The 24043-nt window shown below is 34.9% G+C and overlaps 1 protein-coding gene across 2 annotated transcripts in view; it reads left to right on the top strand.

Moving 5' to 3' along the window:
- The first annotated feature begins 421 nt into the window (after nucleotides 1–421).
- Nucleotides 422–24043, top strand: part of lrrc4ca (leucine rich repeat containing 4C, genome duplicate a) — a 235321-nt gene continuing 211699 nt past the window's right edge. For both annotated transcript variants that reach the window (XM_059536079.1, XM_059536077.1), the window contains exon 1: nucleotides 422–592. The gene's annotated coding sequence lies outside the window, so the exon portion shown is untranslated. The remainder of the gene's footprint in view (nucleotides 593–24043) is intronic.

The raw sequence follows: 24043 nt of genomic DNA, 5'->3' as shown, positions 1-24043 counted from the left end.
GCTGTAACAGAACAGGCTTTGGTAGATGAGGGAACACAGGCAAGTGCAGACACTGTGTAGTCGTGCACATGAACACACACTGAGACATTAACAGAAAAACGAGAGAGGAGGAAAGCAACGAATGGCAACTTAAGTCCTCAGCGCTTCGGTTTACGGACGTACGGTTTCAAAACCTGAAGTCAAGGTCTTCTCGGCGGCCCTTCAAGGAAAGACTTGCGGCAAACAACATGCGGCATCTCTAATTCATTCCACAGGTGAGGGAGGAGAATTGAGTGAGTCATTTCGCTCAGAGAAGATACGGCCCTGAACTTCTGCCCTCTTAAGGCTGAAAAAAAAGTTCAAATTACATCTGGGTTTGAATAAAAGGAAGCTGTTTTTTTGACCCCCCCCCCCTCCTCCAAAAAAAGAAGAAGTAAAAAACGGATTTTGGAAGCTGCGTTTTTTTTATATCTGTGCACTGAATTGAAACTACTTTTGTGATAATGTCCCAGGAAATTGCAAGGTCAAACAAGCAATTTTGTGTGATCTGTGAGCACCGGAACAGAATGAAATGACTGGAATCCAGCATGTCATTACACTGACTTCACCAGTGGTGAGTAACTTCCGGAAAAACTTTTATGGCGTATTTAAATTACTGTGCCTCTCAGTTGTTGGATATTTTGGCTCATTTGTGAGCAACAAAAACTTAAGCATCCATTTTATTTTCATTTATTTTATTATTGTTTGCTTTTTTATTTTAGATTATTTTATTACTGTTTCATTTGGTCCTTCAACTAGTACATGAATCCATTAGACACTTTTACCAAAGGGATTTCGAAGACATGTTTTATCTGTATATGTGCTCCTTTGATTTCAAACCCATGACCTTGGTATTGTTAGCACAATTTGCAACCATGAACAGCAACACTTTAAACAGCATTCGAAAACAGGTGATAATAAGAGTCGCCTCTTTGTAAGCTCTCTCAAACTTGGTTATCTAATATAACAAAGACATAATTTCTGTGACAGTATTGGATATACTATGAATGACATGTGTTTGTCTCATATTTGTTGGCTCATTGACCTCAGAAAGCACTTTGGGCACATTATAAGAAATGGTGATGTACCAAGAAATCTAGAACATTAGAGAGATTTAAGTTTGTCCTTAAAGTTTCTTTCTCTTTTTTTTTTAAGGGAAAGGACAGCGCTTTGCTCATTTAAACAGACAATTTGTTGAATAACAGCCATATGCTGTATATCTGTAATGCTTTCTGGTTGACCAAGAGTGCATTTATGCAGACCGTTTCATCTGAATGATACTGCATTCAATTAATACATTTTATTGATGCATTTCTTCAAATCAAACCCATGACCTTTGTTTGAGTTACACACCAAGTAGCTTCCTGGTATGAGACCGATCTGCTGAACTTGTATAATGAGTCACTTCCTGTGGTTATTGGGGCACAAATGTCCAGGTGGGAATAAAACTCCACAAACTCTGCATTCATTTCGTCTTTGGGTTTTATCAAGTTTTTTTAAAAAAAACTTCTGCAGATTAGCCTCAGGCACAAATTCATATAATCTCAAAAATGCAGTTTTAACAGCTTCAGAAGCAAGACTGTGTTCAGACATCACAGAGAAGTGAATCTCTTGAGGGCTACCTTCCAAAACATTCTGCAAAATCAATGTCCAATGTCAGCGTTCAGGCCAACATATATAATATATAACAATATATATTATAATCTTTATATGCCTAAAGATTTATTAAATAATGGAAAGTATTTCTAAAATCCATTATTTCCTAAATGTTCTTAATATTTGTTTTCTCTCTGATGAAAACTGTAAGTCTCATTCATGTACATTTAAATATGACATTATTGACATCAAACCTGATCAAGCACATTTAAGAAATTGATTTATATCATGATTATTTTTTTTCTAGATGTCTTTTTATTATGTTTTTTCTATCTATTTTTCTATCTCTCTCTCTCTGATGCTGATCTAAAATCTCATTCATGCACATTCAAAAATGACACTGTTATTTGGATAAGTCTTGGATAAGAAGTTTTTGGAAAAATTTGATGTGAAATGTTTGTTGGAGGCATTTTTTAAATGTTCTGAAACTCTAGGCGAGACATCTGTGAGATTAATGGCATCTCAAAGGAAAAATTTTAGAAAAAAGTCAATTTTCTCTGTATTTAATCGTAATGCTGTCAAAAGCGAGCAATTGCGAAATGAATAAACGTTTTCATTTGTGATTTGTTCTTTGCCTGAAGTTCTAGTTTTTTTCACTTAGAGCCTCACAATTTCATTGTATTTCTAATAAAACTGGCAATAAGCTTTGGCGACAACAAACTAGGCATTTCTAGTCTTGTAACATAACATTTCTTGCTCTCAGATGGGGTTTGACTGTTTCACCCAAAGACAGAGCCGATCTCCTCTCCTCTGGTGGTCCTCAGAGGCGCGCTGAGACAGTTGTCTTGATTATGTTGTTAGTAGAAGTGCTCATTCCGTCTAAATGCAATTAGGGATGTGACAGCCTTCTCAGTGAGTTATGATGTTCAGTGCGCTGCACAGCTCAGTGTATCACAAAACCCATGACACCACTGTGAATGACAGCGTAATAACTGACATTATGAAAATGAATGTGGAGGTAAACTCCTGCTCCTCTGTGTCTATTGTAGATCACAGACAGGAGGTGGTCAGAATGTAATGCAGCTCATACTGGGATATTTTTTAGCCTCTAGGAGTTGTACAGTAGATACAGTATGCAAAAAGTGGGTTGGATATAAGATGCAGAACAACATGCACTTTTTTTTTGTTCTGGTAATATATATATATATATTTTTTCTTGTACTCCAGCTTTGGTAATTATATAAACTAACTAACTGTCTTTTTTGGTTGAGCTGTCCCTTTAAGTACATTAAAACATCAGTCACACTGGCCTGTTTAATAAAACCCTCCGCCTGGATAGAAGATTTGTCCTTTCTAGGACAAAGTGTGTACCTGAGACCATCTGTAGCTTGTGTGTTTATGTACAAGTGTGTGTGTGTCCATCTGTTAAAATGCACACTTGTCTTATTAGAGTCTCAATGTAACCATATCCCTGTCAAACGATGACAGCTCTATTTCCTAACCGCCCATATTGGCTGATCGAGTCTGTCATTGGTGCATTTGGACGATGGTGGAGTATATTCTTTTTGCTCAAAAACATACTATGGTTTCCCAGAGGATATTTCTGTTGCTTGAATGATGCTCTATACAGCTTATGACAGCTTATGAGTTCTCAGTGTTTTCTCTACTTCCTGTTGGCCTTCTGTAGCAAATTGTAGCTCCGTGTAGCTGTTTTTATTTTATTTTTTCTCTAGAATCTTTATCTTACTATCACTCTTTGTTTTTTAAAGTGGTAAAATATAACTTAATTCACACCATATTTCTGATATTATCGATCAATCTTATCTGATTAACTTTGATCGTTCACTTTTATTTTATATCCGTAAGTGCAGTACACCTGCAAAGCGTTAGCACTCGTTAGCTTGTCATTAGCGTTTTCATTCGAACCTATCGCTGTTTTCTTTTCTCCTCTCCCTCGCTCCAGTTTTTCACAAGTTCATCAAACAACCGCAGTAAGAATATTTCATCAAGCACGGTGAGTAATGGCTTCTCCCGTCATTGTTACTTGCATCTCTTGCCACATGTACAGTTTATCTATCTCTGTTGCTGATGAGGGATTCACATGTGATAAATGCAGGGAAATAGTTAGGCTGACAGAGAAGATTTCAGAATTAGAGACACGCATCCAAACTTTAATTGAGGACAGTAAGAATGTTAGGGCTCTAGATACGGCTTTGGATGCGTCTAGCTCAGGGATTCCTGTACATTGTTCGTTTCCAGAAACAGAGCCCCAGCAGCAGGGCAACTGGGTGACGGTGAGGCAGCGTAGTCGTGGGTCAAAACACCGCTCTTCTGTTCCGATCAAAACATTAAACAGGTTCTCCCCACTCAGTGATGCACCCACTGAGAAACCTGATGAAAGTGCTCTAGTTATTGGTGATTCTATTTTACGGAACGTGAATATAGAGACACCAGCCACCATAGTCAAATATTTACCGGGAGCCAGAGCGCCTGACATCTTGGCAAATTTAAAAGTGCTGGCTAATGCTAAACGTAAATACAGTAAGATTGTTATTCATGCCGGCGCTAATGATGTTCGACTTCGCCAGTCGGAGATCACTAAAAATAACATTAAAGAGGTGTGTGAACTTGCAAGCACGATGTCAGACACTGTAATATGCTCTGGTCCCCTCCCTGCTTACCGTGGTGATGAGATGCATAGCAGATTGTCATCACTCAATGGCTGGATGTCTAAGTGGTGCCCACAGAATAACATAGGTTTCATAGACAATTGGACGAGCTTTTGGGGCAGACCTGACCTGTTTAAAAAAGATGGTCTTCATCCCTCCTGGGGTGGCGCCACTCTTCTCTCTAGAAATATGGCAAATAGTCTTAGTGTTTATACTTGACTAACTGGGGCCCAGGTCAGGAAGCAGACAGACTGGCTAAACCGACCGTCTGCTAGCTGCCTCCCGTCACAGAGGTCAGTTAATTCTCAGCACATAGAGACTTTTTCACCTAGATATCACACTATAGAGACTGTGTCTGTTCCCCGAACTAGAAAATACAAAAAACGTCCAAACCAAGTTAAGATTAACAATTTAATTGAGGTTCAACAAATAAAAAACAGAAGCAATATGGATAAACAAATGATAAAGCTTGGCTTATTTAATATCAGATCCCTTTCTAAGAAAACACTTTTTGTAAATAATATGATCACTGAGCATAATATAGATGTACTCTGTTTGACAGAAACCTGGCTAAAACCTGATGATTACATTATTTTAAATGAGTCCACCCCCCAAGATTACTGTTATAAACATGAGCCACGTCTAAAAGGCAAAGGTGGAGGTGTTGCTTTAATTTATAACAACGTTTTCAGGATTTCTCAGAGGGCAGGCTACAAGTATAACTCATTTGAAGTAATGGTGCTTCATATAACATTATCCAGAGAAACAAATGTTAATGATAAATCCCCTGTTATGTTTGTATTGGCTACTGTATACAGGCCACCAGGGCACCATACAGACTTTATTAAAGAGTTTGGTGATTTTACATCCGAGTTAGTTCTGGCTGCAGATAAAGTTTTAATAGTTGGTGATTTTAATATCCATGTTGATAATGAAAACGATGCATTGGGATCAGCATTTATAGACATTCTGAACTCTATTGGTGACTTTGCTGCAGCCTGGAATTGAACTACTGGTTTCGTCTGGTCAGAGGAGAACTGGCCCCCCAACTGAGCCTGGTTTCTCCCAAGGTTTTTTTCTCCATTCTGTCACCGATAGAGTTTCGGTTCCTTGCCGCTGTCGCCTCTGGCTTGCTTAGTTGGGGACACTTCATCTACAGCGATATCGTTGACTTGATTGCAAATAAATGCACAGACACTATTTAACTGAACAGAGATGACATCACTGAATCCAATGATGAACTGCCTTTAACTATCATTTTTGCATTATTGACACTGTTTTCCTAATGAATGTTGTTCAGTTGCTTTGACGCAATGTATTTTGTTTAAAGCGCTATATAAATAAAGGTGACTTTGACTTTGACTTAAAATGATCTAATTATTTATACATGCATATTGCTTTTGTCTGTACATTGAAAGTCAGTAGGACACTGAGACAATTTCCAAAATATATTCTTTTGCCATTTGCAAAAGAAAGTCAGTCATATAGGTTTGAAAACACAAAATTTATACACACAATAAATAACCTTTTGTGCAGTGGTAAGCTTCCATTGATATTAGAGGTACTTCATGGAACCATAAATGCCAATAAAGAACCTATAATTGTAGAAATGTAAGAGGATAGAGTTTATAGCATTAACATGGACATACCATATAAAATTTAGCCTGGAGGAATTTGATAAGAAATAATAAAGTTCATAATAAAAAGAAAAAGTATCATTTGAGCATGTTGCATATAAGAAATTCTGCATATACAGCCAAGAAGTTGAGAGGAGTGGAAAAACATTAAGTTAAACAACTCAGAATATGATTTATAAGTCGTTCCCTAAAAGTTGACATTCATCTAAAACCAACCATTTATTCAATACACGCTGTAAATGAAAATGAAATATTAGCAATGAATATTGGCTTTCCTTTGTGTACAGCTTTCAAACAAATCAGTTAAAACACTAGCTAGAAATAAACAACTTCGGCTCATAATTAAAGCAAATCCACACGTCTGGCAGGAAGGGATGAAAATAATTGTTTTTCCATGCAATTGGAGATGCCCAGGGGGGTCGGATTAAAAACGCTTCAGGCTGCTTCATAAACTACCCTCCCTGAGGCCTTAGAGATCTGCCTTTTAAAGAAATGACATCAAAACATGGTCTTTTGCTAGGAGTATCTCACTTCCTCAAAGGCCTGAGACACTGGGCACCTTGCATCTCTTAATTGGAACTGATTAAAATTTTTAATGTTGTTCACTCCATGCTGCACTGTTTGTAGTTCTTTCCTGGCCTTATCCGACCGTTATTGCCCTTTGATGAGCAAACAGCATGTTTTTACATTCATGACACTTTTAACGCCACTGTTTACTAAATGTCGTAATCAAATTTTTCCAGGTCAAATGGCAATGTCTTCGAACTTGTGTTTGTTTTTACTTTAGGAGACCAGGTGTAAAAAAAAAAAAAAAGCTTTAGACTGTAAAATTATACATCGGTACTGTTTTAAAATAATCTATTGATATTTTGTGTAACATCATTTTAGTGCTGTTTTATTATCACTGTTATATTTGTTTTTGTTAATATTTTTAATTCATTTTTATTTGTATATTTTCTTTGACATTTGAATTTGACATTTATATATCTATCTATCTGTTTTAGGTTTTTTAGTACATCTAGTTAAATTTAAATGAGACATTGCCTAGAAAGTTGCTGAACTCAAATGTATTAAATAAAATATTTGTGAGAAATATTTTCTTTATAATTTTACGTTTTATTTTACTTCAGTTCACATTTATTTTATTTTAGTTTCAAGTCATACAATTTTCAATTTGTTTTAGTTTTAACTTTAATAAAACAAGTACTTTTCTTTAATTTACATGAAATGTACATTTATCAAAATCTATAAGCCAACTTAATTGGGCTGAATTTTCATTATTAATATATAAGTAAAGGTAATTATTTTTTGTCAAATTTCTGGTCAGTGTGTTTTCATGTTTAATAAGATTTTCAGGCTGTAATTGGGAGAATCTTGGCAGCAGCCATGTTGAGTGTCACCATAACGTGAAGGTTGTAAATGTTTTGTGCTAACAATTACATAATGTGATAAACAGAGAGCTTCCTCAGCACTGCCGCAACCTGCCGGTTCCTCATTTCAGATCACAGAACTTGCAGTGAAGTGCTGATTGTGCATTTGTGGGGCTGTAGGGAGATTTGTCGCTGTCACGCTCATTAAAATCACATCTCTCTGCCCAGGCCTTGTGTATTAGTCAGTTTCCCTGTAGTAATAGTTCAGATTATCATGCATAGTTATGCCTTTGATATCACTGCTGTAAACAGCACATTTTCCATCTTCAGAGAGGGGCAGTCGGTGTTTTGATTAGAAATGAAATAGATTCCTTTAGGTGTTGTTAGTGTTGACTTCAGGAGTATAAGTCATCGTAGATTTATGAGGAAAAATTATCAGAAAATACATCAGTGTTGGAGCTGAGCTCTATGCGATGAATTAAAAATGAATTCAGGCTTAAAAGTACAGATGAAATAAAGTGACCCTTTTACTTTCATAATGGAAATTTTTTTTAATCTTATTTTGAATTATTCATTGGTGTGTGTTATTACGAAGAATGTGAAAACCATTTTGAATCATACAGTTAGGCATTGATTTAGCTAGCTTACATTCAGCTTGAGTCTATTTTGATATGTAGCAGCTACTTTCATTGTCAAATGAATTCCTGATGTTTAAAATAATTTCCCACCCTATTTTTTTCCCCCTCATTAAAAAAGTCACTTCCTTGAAGAGGAAAAAGAATGGAAGCTTTTTCTGAAAAAATAAAATAAAATAGAATAAAAAGGACTTTTTAAAAATATACATACATATACATATATATCTGTACATATCTTGTTCCTTTATATTATAGAGTTAATGGAAATGAATGGCTACTTTCTGTGATTAAAGATGTTTCTCAGACTGATCAAAGGAGCAGTTATTGTTGTACAAACTGTATCTCTATGCTAAAAATGCATTTAAGAATATTGAAGTCTGGCTTGATATCATCAGACTGACAAATTATTATGCAAACAAAAAGACAACTCTAGATTCAACAATTTTTAATTATTTATATCCATATTTCTTTCTCTGATTTAATACTATTTTCTGTTATTGGTTATGCATTACTTTGAAAAATGTACTTGACAAAAGGAGTTTGACGATGACCTTTAGTACCAAGTTGGATGTGATAATGAGGTTCTTACAGAGATGTGCAGACAACGTCTTAAGAACGATTTTGCAATATAATGTGAAAAATCCTTATCACAACCATTTTGCAAAAATGTTTTTTACAATGTAAAGCCATTCTGCTTTCCGTGCTGTCAATTAAAGTAGAAAAATGTCCAATAAAATAAGCTAAAAAAGGGCATAGAAGTGATTTTCTATCTCTATCCTGGAATTAGAACAGTGTTATATTTCCTCAGTTGATAGTCAATACATGAGGATGCTGTAATCTGTTTAAGAATCTAACAAACCGACTAACATGCTGCTGCAACACAATCTTGACAAACCCAGTATCTGGTACATCTGTTAATCAGAAGTTTGTTTAATGCCGTGAAGTGTAACGCAGCATGAAGTGTTGGAACAGATTGAAACAGAGAAGGAGAAACTCTCAGCGCTGATGTATCTGGCAGACAGGACCGTGATTATTAAGGAACACCTGTTCAGCAAGCCAGGGCAGGTCTTGCAGACTGAACACAGGCTAATGAAGGTCTCCTCTGGTTAATTGTGTAAACTATAAATAGAGGAAGAAGATGGTGCCAAACACAGGCGTGATCCCCCAGTGTCAGGTCTTGGAGTGTTGAGGTCAGATCTCCTCCTTGGATCGGGATCACGTCTGTGACCCGTGCTTTTGTGTGTGTGTGTGTGTGTGTGTGTGTACATCTTTAAATTGCTGGTCTTTAATTATTCTAGGGGGCCATTTGAATAAATGGTCTTTTGCAAGGTATGACCAAGAGACTGTCAATTGTGATAAATGCCCATAGCTAATAACCAAAAGCAATGTTGGAAATAATTTTTGTTCTGTTTTTCTTTTCTTTTCTTAAATTTCTACCTAAATTCTGAATGTAGTTTAAGTCAGAATTTGCATATTTTACATTGATAATTAATATTAATGTTATAATTTTAAGGTTGTATTATTTTAGGCTGCTAAGTTGTTTGGTAACAACTTTTTCCAACAATATCATTTGGTGGAATTAAATAATAATAATTATAATGATAATGATGATGATGATTATAATATGATTATATATTATATATAAATATTTTATATTAAAAAGTAGTAATATTTTTTATAATTTTATTTTATAATTATATTTAAAATAAAATTATATTTACTATTTTTTATATAATGTTGCATTTTAGCTACCATTTCTCTGCAAAGTAAAAATTTACTAAAAGATAACTGAAGTACATTTAAAATAATACTACTACTACTACTACTACTAATAATAATAATGATAAACTAAAACACTATTTCAATTTTTTTTACTTCAAAATATCACATTTAATTCAATTTGTTATTTGCGGTTTCTTTTTAATTGTTTGTGAAATTTACTAGAAAACTGTTTCTACACCATTTTTCCCCCATTGACTTGGTAATAATATGTATTTTATTTATTTATTTATAGCATCATGTTTTTTGAAATCAGATTTTCAACTTATATAAAATCAATAAGCCAGTTAAGGCTTTGCAAAACAAAGCCTTACCTACTGTATTTATTTTTTTGCTTTAAATGCTAAATGTATACAGGAACCCATTGTAAATGTGTAAGTAACCTTAAAAAAAGAAAAAAAAAAAAAAAAAAACACGGGCACATAAATTAGTTTGCTCTTGTAAGCTGGAGCACAAAACAAACAAATAAATCATTGCAAAAAGTAAATGAGAAATGAATGCAACTGTAAATGAATAAATATTTGAACGGTCTCTGCAGTCTCCAGGAGACCGTTCAGGCAATAATTGTTCGCTTGCTTTTTATCTGCATGGGCACAGAGGCTTTGGCCTTTACAGACCGCGGTGGGTTTGTGAGTTTGCAGTTAAAACACTCCAAAGTGGCAGAAGTTTCAATCGATAGGACTCACTTCAAACCTCACGCAATCAATGACCTGGACAAAATACTGCTGACCCCTGAGATTCCAAAACAAAAACAGCTGGGAGAGAAAGCAAGCAACTGAGGACACTATTCTTGTAGGCGCAATTATACAGAGGTCCCGTTATCTGCGTCCGATAAAGGTTGTCTTATGAGTTGGTTTGTTAAAATTCATTATTACCTCGTCTGCAATGAAATAATTAAGAAGTCACAATGCGTCAATTAAATGAAACAAGTAAAGTTGACAAACAGGAGATTATGTGTCAAGATTTTGAGGCTGCGAGCAATTGCCCTATGTCACGTCCAATTATATCTGTTATTGTTTACCAAGTCTGTGCCAATTATGGTTTGGGATAACTCTATCTGTGCCTAGCCAAGTCTTTTTCCATATCCGTATATTCTTTTAGACACAGCAGGCTTGATTCATTATTTGTTTATTTCTTGAAAGTGAATAAATAAGCAAACGGTTGGTTGTTATTGCGACCACAAAAACGCAGCAAAACGAAATGCATTGAGTTTACATGGGAAGCTGTTAAAAGCAGGTATCTGCAGAGATACAGGAAAATGCTCTCGCCCCCCTTCAGAGGGAATTATTTATGTCAGCCTACACGAGTGAACGCTCCCTGCTAAATGAGCCCCAAAACTTCCCTTTTTCATCTTAAAATTCAGACAAGCAGCTCTTGACAAACCAAGTATTCCTCTGTTGTTATTTTGATTTCCGAAGTGCTTTTATGGAAGCATAAACAGTATATCCTTTTAAACTACTGAACCATAAATGTTTTATGGCGCCTTGACAAGTCGTATTAAACTCTTGCTCACTGATGCCTGATTAATTAGAGGAAAATAAAGTGAAGTTGCTTTAAGTTACTTGCTATGTTCAACAGTTCCTCATAGTAATGCAAATACATTGACTGTCACGTTGTTTCACTTGGCCTATCACTCAAGCATTAAGTTTTTTTCATATACGTGCAACTTTATAGAAATTATTGTCTTTAAATAGGTATTTATACAACCCGAATTCCGGAAAAGTTGGGACGTTTTTTAAATTTTAATAAAATGAAAACTAAAGGAATTTCAAATCACATGAGCCAATATTTTATTCACAATAGAACATAGATAACGTAGCAAATGTTTAAACTGAGAAATTGTACACTTTTATCCACTTAATTAGCTCATTTAAAATTTAATGCCTGCTACAGGTCTCAAAAAAGTTGGCACGGGGGCAACAAATGGCTAAAAAAGCAAGCAGTTTTGAAAAGATTCAGCTGGGAAAACATCTAGTGATTAATTAAGTTAATTGATATCAGGTCTGTAACATGATTAGCTATAAAAGCTTTGTCTTAGAGAAGCAGAGTCTCTCAGAAGTAAAGATGGGAAGAGGCTCTCCAATCTGTGAAAGACTGCGTAAAAAAATTGTGGAAAACTTTAAAAACAATGTTCCTCAACGTCAAATTGCAAAGGCTATGCAAATCTCATCATCTACAGTGCATAACATCATCAAAAGATTCAGAGAAACTGGAGAAATCTCTGTGCGTAAGGGACAAGGCCGGAGACCTTTATTGGATGCCCGTGGTCTTCGGGCTCTCAGACGACACTGCATCACTCATCGGCATGATTGTGTCAATGACATTACTAAATGGGCCCAGGAATACTTTCAGAAACCACTGTCGGTAAACACAATCCGCCGTGCCATCAGCAGATGCCAACTAAAGCTCTATCATGCAAAAAGGAAGCCATATGTGAACATGGTCCAGAAGCGCCGTCGTGTCCTGTGGGCCAAGGCTCATTTAAAATGGACTATTTCAAAGTGGAATAGTGTTTTATGGTCAGACGAGTCCAAATTTGACATTCTTGTTGGAAATCACGGACGCCGTGTCCTCCGGGCTAAAGAGGAGGGAGACCTTCCAGCATGTTATCAGCGTTCAGTTCAAAAGCCAGCATCTCTGATGGTATGGGGGTGCATAAGTGCATACGGTATGGGCAGCTTGCATGTTTTGGAAGGCTCTGTGAATGCTGAAAGGTATATAAAGGTTTTAGAGCAACATATGCTTCCCTCCAAACAACGTCTATTTCAGGGAAGGCCTTGTTTATTTCAGCAGGACAATGCAAAACCACATACTGCAGCTATAACAACAGCATGGCTTCGTCGTAGAAGAGTCCGGGTGCTAACCTGGCCTGCCTGCAGTCCAGATCTTTCACCTATAGAGAACATTTGGCGCATCATTAAACGAAAAATACGTCAAAGACGACCACGAACTCTTCAGCAGCTGGAAATCTATATAAGGCAAGAATGGGACCAAATCCCAACAGCAAAACTCCAGCAACTCATAGCCTCAATGCCCAGACGTCTTCAAACTGTTTTGAAAAGAAAAGGAGATGCTACACCATGGTAAACATGCCCCGTCCCAACTATTTTGAGACCTGTAGCAGAAATCAAAATTGAAATGAGCTCATTTTGTGCATAAAATTGTAAACTTTCTCAGTTTAAACATTTGCTATGTTATCTATGTTCTATTGTGAATAAAATATTGGCTCATGTGATTTGAAAGTCTTTTAGTTTTCATTTTATTAAAATTTAAAAAACGTCCCAACTTTTCCGGAATTCGGGTTGTAAATGGAAAATAGTGTTTACTACCTGGATGAATGCACCAGTTCAGAAAGAATCTGGAGGTACTTGTGTAGCCTATTTAGGGGGGGTTCCCTTTGTTGTCATCTTTGCCGAAAAGGGAATTTCCAGAGGTTGCTGATTGGCTGGAAGTTAAGTAGTCCTTGAAGTGATGTCTTGGGAAGCCAATGGTTGGGTGTTGGGTGTTGGTCTACTAATGATTTTCCTCATGGGTTAGTCATGATATGCTGTGTCTTTGACTGTTAATCTTGGTTACTTGCCCCAAATTTGATAATCGCTATCCTGAGTTGGGATTATCAATAAGTATTATTATTATTGTTGTGCTAGGATCAGATTTGAAAACATCCTGCTGTCTTGTGCTTTTCTGTCAAATTCGACTCCTCGTGTTTCAACCATGTTCTTGATCGAATCTTAAATTGTCTGATTCACTCTTGGTACCCTACACTGTCATCAACATTTCAAAATGGCATTTATCAATGGTCATCTTTTTTGGCTCCATTAGTCTGTTCTCTTCTCTGTTGAAATACAAACCCAAGCAGCAGGGCTTCCTCTGAAACTACACTGTAGAAAAGTATGACATGTTGTTGCAAACCCCACAAATCATGTTCATATAACTGTTTGTAAACTTACAACACCTTAGAGATTGTTAGCAAGGTCAGCAACAAATCTGCCATTAGATTAGCAGAAAAAACTAGACCAAGCGTGGCGAGAAATTTCAGGCATCATACTGAACGAACCGTAAAAATGGATACCTTAAGTGATATTTCGTACAAGGCCATGAAATACTCTCTCTTGGGCAATTGGGAACAAGCATACTTGTGTTTACTTCTTGAAGCATAAGACATTTGTGTTTTCTAGTGCTAGCTCTGAGAAATATCATAAGGAGCTCTGGCTAAAATAGTGTAGTAGAAAACAAGGTTTTGAGGTACAATAAACATGAATCTTATTAGTTTTTACACCATCACTTGCTTCGCAATTACATGTGGTGGCAGATAAAGGTGCCGTAGAATGCAAAAATCACTTTTATAAGGTGTTTGAACACAGTTGTGTGGCTGTAGTGTGTATAAACAACCAGCCTATAATGATAAATTCCACCCACTCATTGTTTTATAATACCAATAAGTCATATACAGTCTCACCAAACGAGCAGTTCTAGATTTCTCAATACTATGACATCATACTCGGGAAAGTCCCGCCCATTTGTGACGCTCTCTGCCCTATTAGCATATACACAGCCCTGAGTGAGAAGCAACAGTCTGCCATTACTGTTTTTTTTTGCTGTAGCATCCCTGTGTGTGTAATAAGCAAAGTTTACGGTGTTGTGCATCTGCCTATAGGTGCATATTAATGCTCTCTTTAAATAACAAAGAAAAAATATTGCGCCAGACTTTAGACCAGGTTTGAGTTGGTCTATGGCGCAGTCTATTTTCAGTACCTCAAAATAGCAATGTGCCAACAATGTGCCTGAACACAATTATTTTTTAGACCAACACGCCCATGGGCGCACAAATGGGTGCAAATGCATTTGCTATTCAAACAATACAGCGCAGGATGGGGAAATGAGAACTGCGTCAGGCTGAAACTAACAAACTTGCGCCGGGTGTATGATAGGGCCCCCAGACTCCAGACAAAGCATCGTGTCATATTTTGTTTTCCAAAGAAGCTTTTTGGTTCTCTGTAAGGCTAATGTTGCTAAAGCTACCATTATCGCTGCCTCTTTTCACTAATGCTGCCTTCACGTGCTATTAGAATGATCGTAAATGAGAATATGGTAGTCAAAAATTGCATTTAGAAGCAATGTGAGGTCAGTAACACAGTCACCATCAGTTAAACTGTAACACCGATATGCCCGCAAGCATGAGCTCTTGAAGCTCCGCACTCTTCTGTAAAGGGAGGCAGGAGCACCAGCTCATTTTCATTTAAAAGGGACAAACAAAAAAACTCAGTGTTTTGGCTCATATCCTAAAAGTGGCAATTTCAAAAAAGCTATAAAAGATTATAAGTGGGGTATTTTGAGATAAAACTTAACATACACACTCTGGGGACATCAGAGAACAATTTAAAATATTGTATCATTGCATTCTATGGCACCTTTAAATGTGTTACCTTGTGTTGTCCCATGTTTTTTGAAACCCACAAGAGCCACTGTGGAACTTTTCACTTTTTTTGAAAGTCAGAAAATGTTGGAGCTTCTAGGGAACACATTTGAAAGGGATATTGCGATACTGTCCAGAGAATGAACAAGATGGACATCACAAATGCTGAAGAGTTGGTCAAAGCTTTTAATCCAGTGTCTGAACAGACGAATCCCACATTGGCTGTCACCGCTTCATTTCCTGTCCGGTTCTTTCATGACATCCTGGTGACTCATCAGCGGTGAAAGCCATCAAAAGGACCATCAATCAGGATTTAGGGAAGCAGTATGACATTGGCTTGGAAAAGAACAGTCTGTACACAGCCAATGGGTTCGAAAACTAGTTGTTCCTATCGAAATACAGTAAATAAATAAATACTCAGTAATATAATAATAATAATAATAATAATAAAAGAAATGTAGGAGGCCATTCTTACTGGAGTTGTAAACTAACTTCAGATTTGAATTATTGGAATTACAATGCATATTTTATATTAATAATTGAAGTTATTTTTTATATTATTTATAATTAGATTTTATATTTATTATATTTATTAATATATTTAAATATATTATGTAATTAATTTTATAATTAACATTTTACATTAGGTTGCCTCATTGTTTATTTTCCAACTGAATAACTTGGTATATATATATATATATATATATATATATATATATATATATATATATAATACACACACACGTACAATTTTTAAATTTTTAAGTGCATTCTTTGCACATTAGAGTTTAAAAACTAGTTTCTACTGGAAATACAAGTGAAATCATATTTGTATTACAAGTGATTACATTAAAATTAAACATTTTATATTAAATACCCATGCAGATAACTAAAATACTAAGTTTTTGACAATTTATTCCTTCATAGTTATTACAAAATAACTCTGTTTTGATTACCTCTGAAATTAATTTGACACTTATTAAAACCATTTTCATACATCAGAGGCTATTCAGGAAGGTACTGAAATGTAAAAAGAATATTAAGATTCAATGTATAATGTATTTATCTTCACTCCCAAAAAATTTTCATTGAAATGTATCTGAGATGCCTGTCAACTAAACATATTTTAAGAGTTCCTGTTTGTCTAATGTCTTTTACCGCAGTCTCCTGAGAGAAAAGTGAATGAATAATTGCAACATGACAGTACTCAATTGGAATTCTTGATGTATCACTAAACCTAATTAATATCGTATTGCCCAAGTACCTGCCACTTCTCACTCCTAGTGAGCTGCGGAGATTATTGAAGGGCAAATGCACGTGTATGTGTGCGTTCACAAGATGAAGTGAAATGCTTGACTAATAATGCTCTAATCTGTACCCATTTCCACACTGAATTTGCAGAGCAGTGTGTCCTTAGGGGAGTTCGAGCACTCTGAGCTAGAAATGGCGTCCCACTGCGCTGAATGAAAGGTAGGACTAATAAGAAAAGGACAGGCTGTACTTCTCGCAGTCTTTGTTTATCTAACAGAATCTCTCTTGTCTAAACCACACCTTCTTGACCTTCCTTCGAATTAAATAAGCACATAAAATATGTGCTGTTGCATGGGACAACTTCAGAATGAAACTGTCGAATTAGTGTCAAATCAATTTATTATTGACATGCTAAAAAAAATTATTTTCAGTTAATTTGCAGTTACCTTGTCTTTCTCTGCGCCAAAAAGTTGTCCCTATGAAGGCAAAGCAGAATTAACCGTTAACTGTATAAATTATTGTTTTGCACGAATTGGTTAGTAAATGATTCGATAACTCGCACATACAGACAGCCGCTTGTTTCATTTCTAAATGAATTATTAGTGTTTTGAACAAATAGTTTGAGTGAATAGTTGAAGAGCTATTTTTTCATACTGCAATGATTCTAAACAAATCGTTTGAGTGAATGGTAAATTATTTGCTCACTTTTGATGTGTTTTTAACGAACTGTTTGAGTGAATAATTGTTTTGATTTGTTTTTAATGAATCAGTGTTTCTGCTTTATGGATCAGTCTTTCTAAACGAATCGGACGAATGAATGCTTGAATAGTTTGTTTCTTAACAGTGTTTTGAACAAATCATTTGAATGAATTGTAAATGGCCAGTTCACTTTTAATTAGTTTCTTAGTGAATCATGTTTTTAAATGACTCAGATTAGTGATTGGTTAAATGAGTCTGTTATTTTGATCAGTTTCTTAATGAATCAATGTTTCTAAACACATCTGCAAATCGTTAAAGGGTATAACTCATTTGTGAAAATATTCTTAATGAATATGTTTCTGAATGCATTGGATGAGTGAATGATTCAATAACTCACGATTAAAGAAGCATCGCTCCAAAAATCACATACTCTCTGAGTAGTACTATTCTAGTTGACTAGTATTTATTTATTAATCAATAAAAAGTATGTTCCATAAAGTATGAATGTATCTGGATGTACATTACAAGTGTCCATTTGGATGTGCACTTCAGTAATTAGTCAATTCTGTGAATTCAGATACACTACTCTCTTTTTATCACATGCAGTTTTTTTCCGCCTACTATATGTAAGGGCTCACTGTCCATTTTTGCTTGTGGTCACACCAAAGAGATAAAGCCATGAAAACTGTACAGTGTTTTGGCAGAAAGCCTTTGACACAGCAGAAATGATGCTGCCTCTATGTCAAGTTGCTATGGGAGAAGAAATCAGTGCTCTTGACAGGATCTCTTTTTCTCCTCACGAGTGCCTAACAAGCCCTCAGCCGTTATTCCCAGCAGGAAGACGTCACATAAAGAGCAGTGGGGATCAATAGAGCTGAGTGTTTAATATTCTCCACATAAATTATAGCAGTGCCGTGGGACTGCGGATGCTCTTGTCTGAGTGCGGAGTGAGAGAAGGGACGATGAATTCAATTAGAATTCAAGAATGCCCTCATCCGGGCCCTTTTTTTTTTTTTTTTGTAGAATCAGTGATAAGATTTAATGTCAATTTGTATCCTGCTGGATGGGAAAGTGTGAAGCAAATGACTGATAACAAGAAAAAGTGAATTTATACCTTGAAACTCTGTTTTCGTAAAGCAGAGTGTGAATTAAAAGGGTTCTGACTCTTATGACCCCATTTAAAGTTTGTAGAAATGCCATAACCGTGCAACAACTCTGTTTGTGTTGCAGAGCATCATGGGTCATTTTTGCCACTGTGTTGCATAAGTTTAGTGTATTAAATGGAGTGCTTTTGTGAAAAGTTTTGTCTGAAGATTGTTGTTAATTTTGCGATTCTCATTGAAATCTAGTTATAAAATCTAATATCTAAAATCGAAAAAATTTTCAATTTAATTATTATATTTGTTTGTTATATTCAAAGTCAATTGGTTCTAAAAATGCCTGTGTTTAAACAATTTAAAGCTGACATTAAAATGCATATGGAAACAATATCTACACAATATCTAAGCAATATGAACTTTGCAATTGTGCAGTATTTTTCTATTTATTTTGTACAATGTTTTTGGACTCTGTTTTACTTTATTTCAACTTTTTATTTATTTTTGATTGCTCATTTTAAATGGTTCAACAGTGTGACAGTTTTTGTGCAAACTTTTAATGTGGTTTTAAAATTGGGTTTGGTTTGGTTATATATGTTAGGTTTCTTATCACTTAACATAATATTTAAAGAATAAATTATGCTTTTACTAATATGGCTGCTCTTTATAGTATTCAATCTTATTTATACATTATATAAACTAATAATACTGAATAAAAAGAAATACAATACTAATATAGAAAGTTATAAAGTAATAAAGTAATAAAAACAACTGAACAAATTATTAGTGTATAATTTTAATAAACAATTTGACATTTATTTACATTTCATCACATTACTGGCCTTTTCATTTTATGCTTTCAAGACTATTTAAGGGTTAAACAAGTTAAATTGAAGAAAAGAAGAGGTAATACCCCATAGCTCCTGCCTAGTAACCACAAAAGTTGATTACTAATCTGACACTTGCAGATGTGAGAGACAAACCTCCACAGACTGCGTCTAAAAATGACCTCTATAAGTCCCATCATAATATATTCAGATAAAATATAAGCTCCACCTGAACAGCAAAACTGATCTCTCACTATTTAATTCACACCGAGGCATCCGTTTTATTTTGACACACCGAGAATATGTGTTATGTCGATAAAAGCCGTCTTCTGTTGCAAGTATGGCATGATATCCAATTGGCTCCAAACAGAATTCCCAGCTGGTTTTTACTTCAGTTCTGTTCTTTATAGTGGCTTGTCTCAAACCCTTCTTATTTTTTTTAATAAAATGCTCTTTCCCATGGGTACCGCTTTGCCTGGCAGCAGTCTTTATTTCTAGCTGGCTTTTCAACCTGCCAAGCTGTAGGGGATTCAGCCCTTGGGATGATCCTGATCTCCACATGCGCGTCTCCACTTACTGTATATGACGGTCCCCAGAGCTCTTCCATGATATTCATCACGTCATCTGCAAGACATTAGTGTTTATTGTGTTATGCAAAAGACTGGGCAAATCATTTAACAGTAAACACTCACCCAAGGTTTTAATAATGTAAAATGCATATCATTAACAAAAAACAGAAACCACTGGCATTTTGTTGGAAACTTGATTGGCTATATATTTTTTTAATTGATCACAGAGAAATTTAATGTAACATCAAAAGGGTTTTTGTTGTTCTTTTTTGCTTTGCTCAACATGTGTATAATTATCACATTACTTTGTTTGCATTGTAAATGTTTAACATTTATTTCAAATATATACAACAACAAAAAAGTCATTATTTCTTACACAGACATCCTGTGTCATTTATTAATATTTATAATAATTTATTTATTAAGGGCATAATCAATGCGATTTTGGTTTGTTTTTGGCATAAACATCCTAAACATTTAGTTGAACTAGACTTGGGAAGTTGACTTTTGAGAGGAGTGTTAGGGGAGCTTGTTGAGCATATTTGGGAGCATCTGTCTATAGCTTCTTTCTATATTTTTATGTGACTATTTTTCTCCTCCTAATGGTTACAGTTTTCCAGAGGGACCCTTAGTCAAGGATGCAATGGGTTTATAATGGCTAAAGGCTCCTATTGTGCCAGAAACAATGTTAAAATGATATAGAAAGCTCTTCCTGGATTATATCAACATATTTCACTTGGTCTTGGTAGATGACAGTTTCCCACATGGCCGTGAGCTCAGAAACCACTCCTCCTTCAATCCACCGCTGCGGTTTTGCATCATTGACCAGTAACAATGACCTTCTATTGACGGTGATTGCATTTCTGCACCTTATGATAAAAAAGAAAACAATATATTCATCCATGCTCATCTATGTCAAGGACTGTAATTAGTCTAACCAATCAGAATAAGAATGCAGCTAAATTAGATTCATTCATCAAATGCGGTTTCTTGATTAAAAGTATTCATTTTTGAAGCACACAGCTCATCTGCTACCAACACTGAATGTCAAAGAGATGCAAGAAAATATTCATTATGCAATACTTCTAATATGCTACAATTAATAATCTTTGTTTGAAAAAAAGTCATTGGCAACATTCATGATACATTTTATTTATTTTTCACAAAATGTTAATTTATCTTGTTTTAAATGTATATAAAATGCATATAATAGTACAAATGAAACAATGTAATATTTAAACACACACACACACACACACACACACACACACACGCACACACATACATATATATATATATATATATATATATATATATATATATATATATATATATATATATATATATATATATATATATAAATATATATATATATATCAGTTCTTAATCATATGTAAGTAATTATTCATTAAGTATTTAATATTATTAAATGTTATATTATAGTGAATTATTTTAGTGCTGTCAAACGATTCATCGTGATTAATCACATCCAAAATAGAATTTTTTATATACCTAATATATATGTGTACTGTTTATATTTATTATCTATATATAAATACACACACATACAGTACATATTTAGAAAACATTTACATGTATTTACTTATATTCATATAATTTCTATTATATATAAATATATTTAATATATACATGTAACTTTGAACTTTGAAAATGTATTGATCCTTTTCATTTTAGATGTATTATTTTGCTTTAAAAGCAAATTCATTCAGTGTCCCTTGTTGTTTTGCTAAATATACTCATGTGTGGCCAAATAAGACATTTAAGTTGCTCTGACATCAGAAAATGTTCTGAAACATGAACAAGTGTGTTTTTCTCTTCTTTCTCCTCTTATAATATCTGCCCTTAAGCCCTTCTTCAGAAAGAGGCTGAGTGAAGCAATATGCACATGTACTAAACTAAAGATGAATAATCCACACAAAGCGTGAGGCCACGTCCTAATAAGGGGAAACGTCAGTGCCTCTTTAAGGCTTGCGAAATATAAAAGGCTTGTTTGAGACTATTAACACTGCTTGAAAGCATAACATTTTAGAGACCTCTGCAAATGACTAAATATGTTTTCCCCTCAGTCCAAAGAATAAATGTACCCTTAACAGCTTCTTAGTAAGCCACATATGGAATTTAGGAGAAAGAAAGGAAAGGACATGTAACATAAGCAGCTTTTAGTAAAGTTTAAGATGGTTTGCGATGCGGGGGGGGGGGGGGGGTTCATTTGCCAAATCCTTTATTAAATTAATAGCGTGCGACACTGTCTTTACCCTAGATACCGACCGACTGAATTTATAGGGCCCTCTAAAATGAAGCAGTTTATGGAAAGGCAAAACTGGAATCAATGCCGTGGGCCCTCAGCAGAATGAGCGATATCATCATCTCTGATGAGTTTAGCATTTCGCTCCTGACACCCATTTGAAGAGTGGAGATCACAAGAGCGTGTAATGTTTTTTCAAGTGACTTTCTTTTTTCTTTGTCGCCGTGCAGGCGTTTTAGAACTGCCATGGTAAATCTCCCAGAAACATTCACTCCCTTTCTGGTTTCCATTTCTGTTTTCTTTGATTCAAAGGTTTATTAGCGATGATGTCGAACACCTCCCGTCGGCTTCCCTGCTTTATATCCCACTGTAAAACATTCCTCTCAGTTGCGAGGCTTTGAACCAGCGCCATAAATGTCTCTGTGACCTGGAAAAGCAGGAGTCTGAATTATTGAGACTGCAGAAATGCATCCGTGTTTTCTTGCTGAGCTTAGCCATAACCCATCTCAGATGTTAAATCTATAAACTGTGTAACTGTTTGAGCGGACTTGATGCCCATAATGCAGCATCTTGATTCAAATGGAACCACATATATTTTTAGCAAAATGTATTACTGTGTTGAAGGTAAACCAGGGGCATTTTAATGAAGTATATGGTCAGTGCAAGATCTATCTGATGTGTTATTGTTTGTCCCAGTAAAAGGTCAGAATTCTCGGAAGTGACAAGATGTGGACCTGCATGACTGAACAGTGAATGAATTACTGTTCCTGCACCTTTCTGTGCTAAAATACCATAAACTCAAAACATAAAATCAACATTTCATACAAATCCATGGTCTAACGGTGCACAATTAAGAGTTTGTCTTGTTTATTTTTCAACCCTCTCCTCAACAACCTTGCTTCATTCTGTGTAGGCTATTGCTGGCTATTCAAAATCCAATCAATTCCAGATGGATCAAATCACATTTTGTTCTTTTTCCTGTTTCACTTGAAAATATATCAGATTAGGGAAATACTGTAAGTAATAGGTTGCAGAGTCAACTTTTAGGTCAATAATTGGATAATTGTAAATATTTATTCTAATCAGTGTTATTTTAGTATTATTGTGATACTATTATAATTTTTTAAAGAAAATAGAAAAACATTTAGTTTTTTTTTTTTTTTAATATATTTAATAAAATATATTCCTGGTAGCTTTCTGCCATTATCCATTATATTTTATTTTATTCAAATATTCAAATTTTAATGCCTATTTTAATTTGCTATAGTAATATATTTATATTGTATAATATATATTTATTTTATATTTTTTAATTTACTTTAATTTACTTGTTCTACTATTAATTTTTGTTTTTTAAACGCCTATAACCTATAGTATTTTTTATGAATTTCAGTTAAATAAGCTGCTGACACACAAATCTTTACTTGGCACACAATTTCTGTAAGCTGACACTCGAACACCAGAACCACACACCAAATCTGCAAAACCTTACACTAGTTCACTAATACATGTTTTGCAAGACACAACACACAAATCTCTATTTAACACACAAACGTTGAGCAGGAAATAATATTTGCAAGAGATGTGAGGCATTTTGCATTTTGTGTCTGCAATTCTTGGATTTGTGTATAAAGTAAATAAAAAGAAAAAAAAAGAGGCAATGTTTTGAAAATGTGCAAGCAGAAAAAAAACCCTGTAAAACAACAAACAATATTCTTTCAAAAAAACATAGCGGGAGATACAAGATACTTTGAGAATTTGTTTAAAGCATAAATAGTGTTAGTATAATAGATTTATTTGTATTTAATTCACAGTTTACCAAAAAGTGTGCATATATATATATATATATATATATATATATATATATTTATTTATTATTTGTATGAATTTTTATGATTTTAGTTACAGTGTTCTGCAATACATACATACAAAGAGACATAGGTCTATATACATACAGTAAAGGTTTTATTGGTCGAAGATGAGTGAAGAGTTTTACTTAGCTGTTTTTTCCTCTCTTCATCCTGCTCGTGTTGACTAGGCAGCACTCAGGTATCTGTGACAGCTGGCGGTTCAAAGGTTAAAAGAAGCTCTCCCAACCTCTGCGTGAGATTCCTTTACCCTGGGGAGCTCATTGTTCCCAGCCCTCTTATTCAGCATCACTGGGAAGGATCCTAACCTTGCCTCGCTGCTTTAATTTTCAAAACGCTGCTTGAA

The sequence above is a fragment of the Carassius carassius genome, chromosome 43 (genome assembly GCF_963082965.1).
Source record: "Carassius carassius chromosome 43, fCarCar2.1, whole genome shotgun sequence".
In the NCBI taxonomy this organism is placed as follows: Eukaryota; Metazoa; Chordata; class Actinopteri; order Cypriniformes; family Cyprinidae; genus Carassius; species Carassius carassius.
The sequence above is the reverse complement of the archived record's forward strand: the minus strand, read 5'-3'. Positions and strand labels throughout refer to the sequence as shown.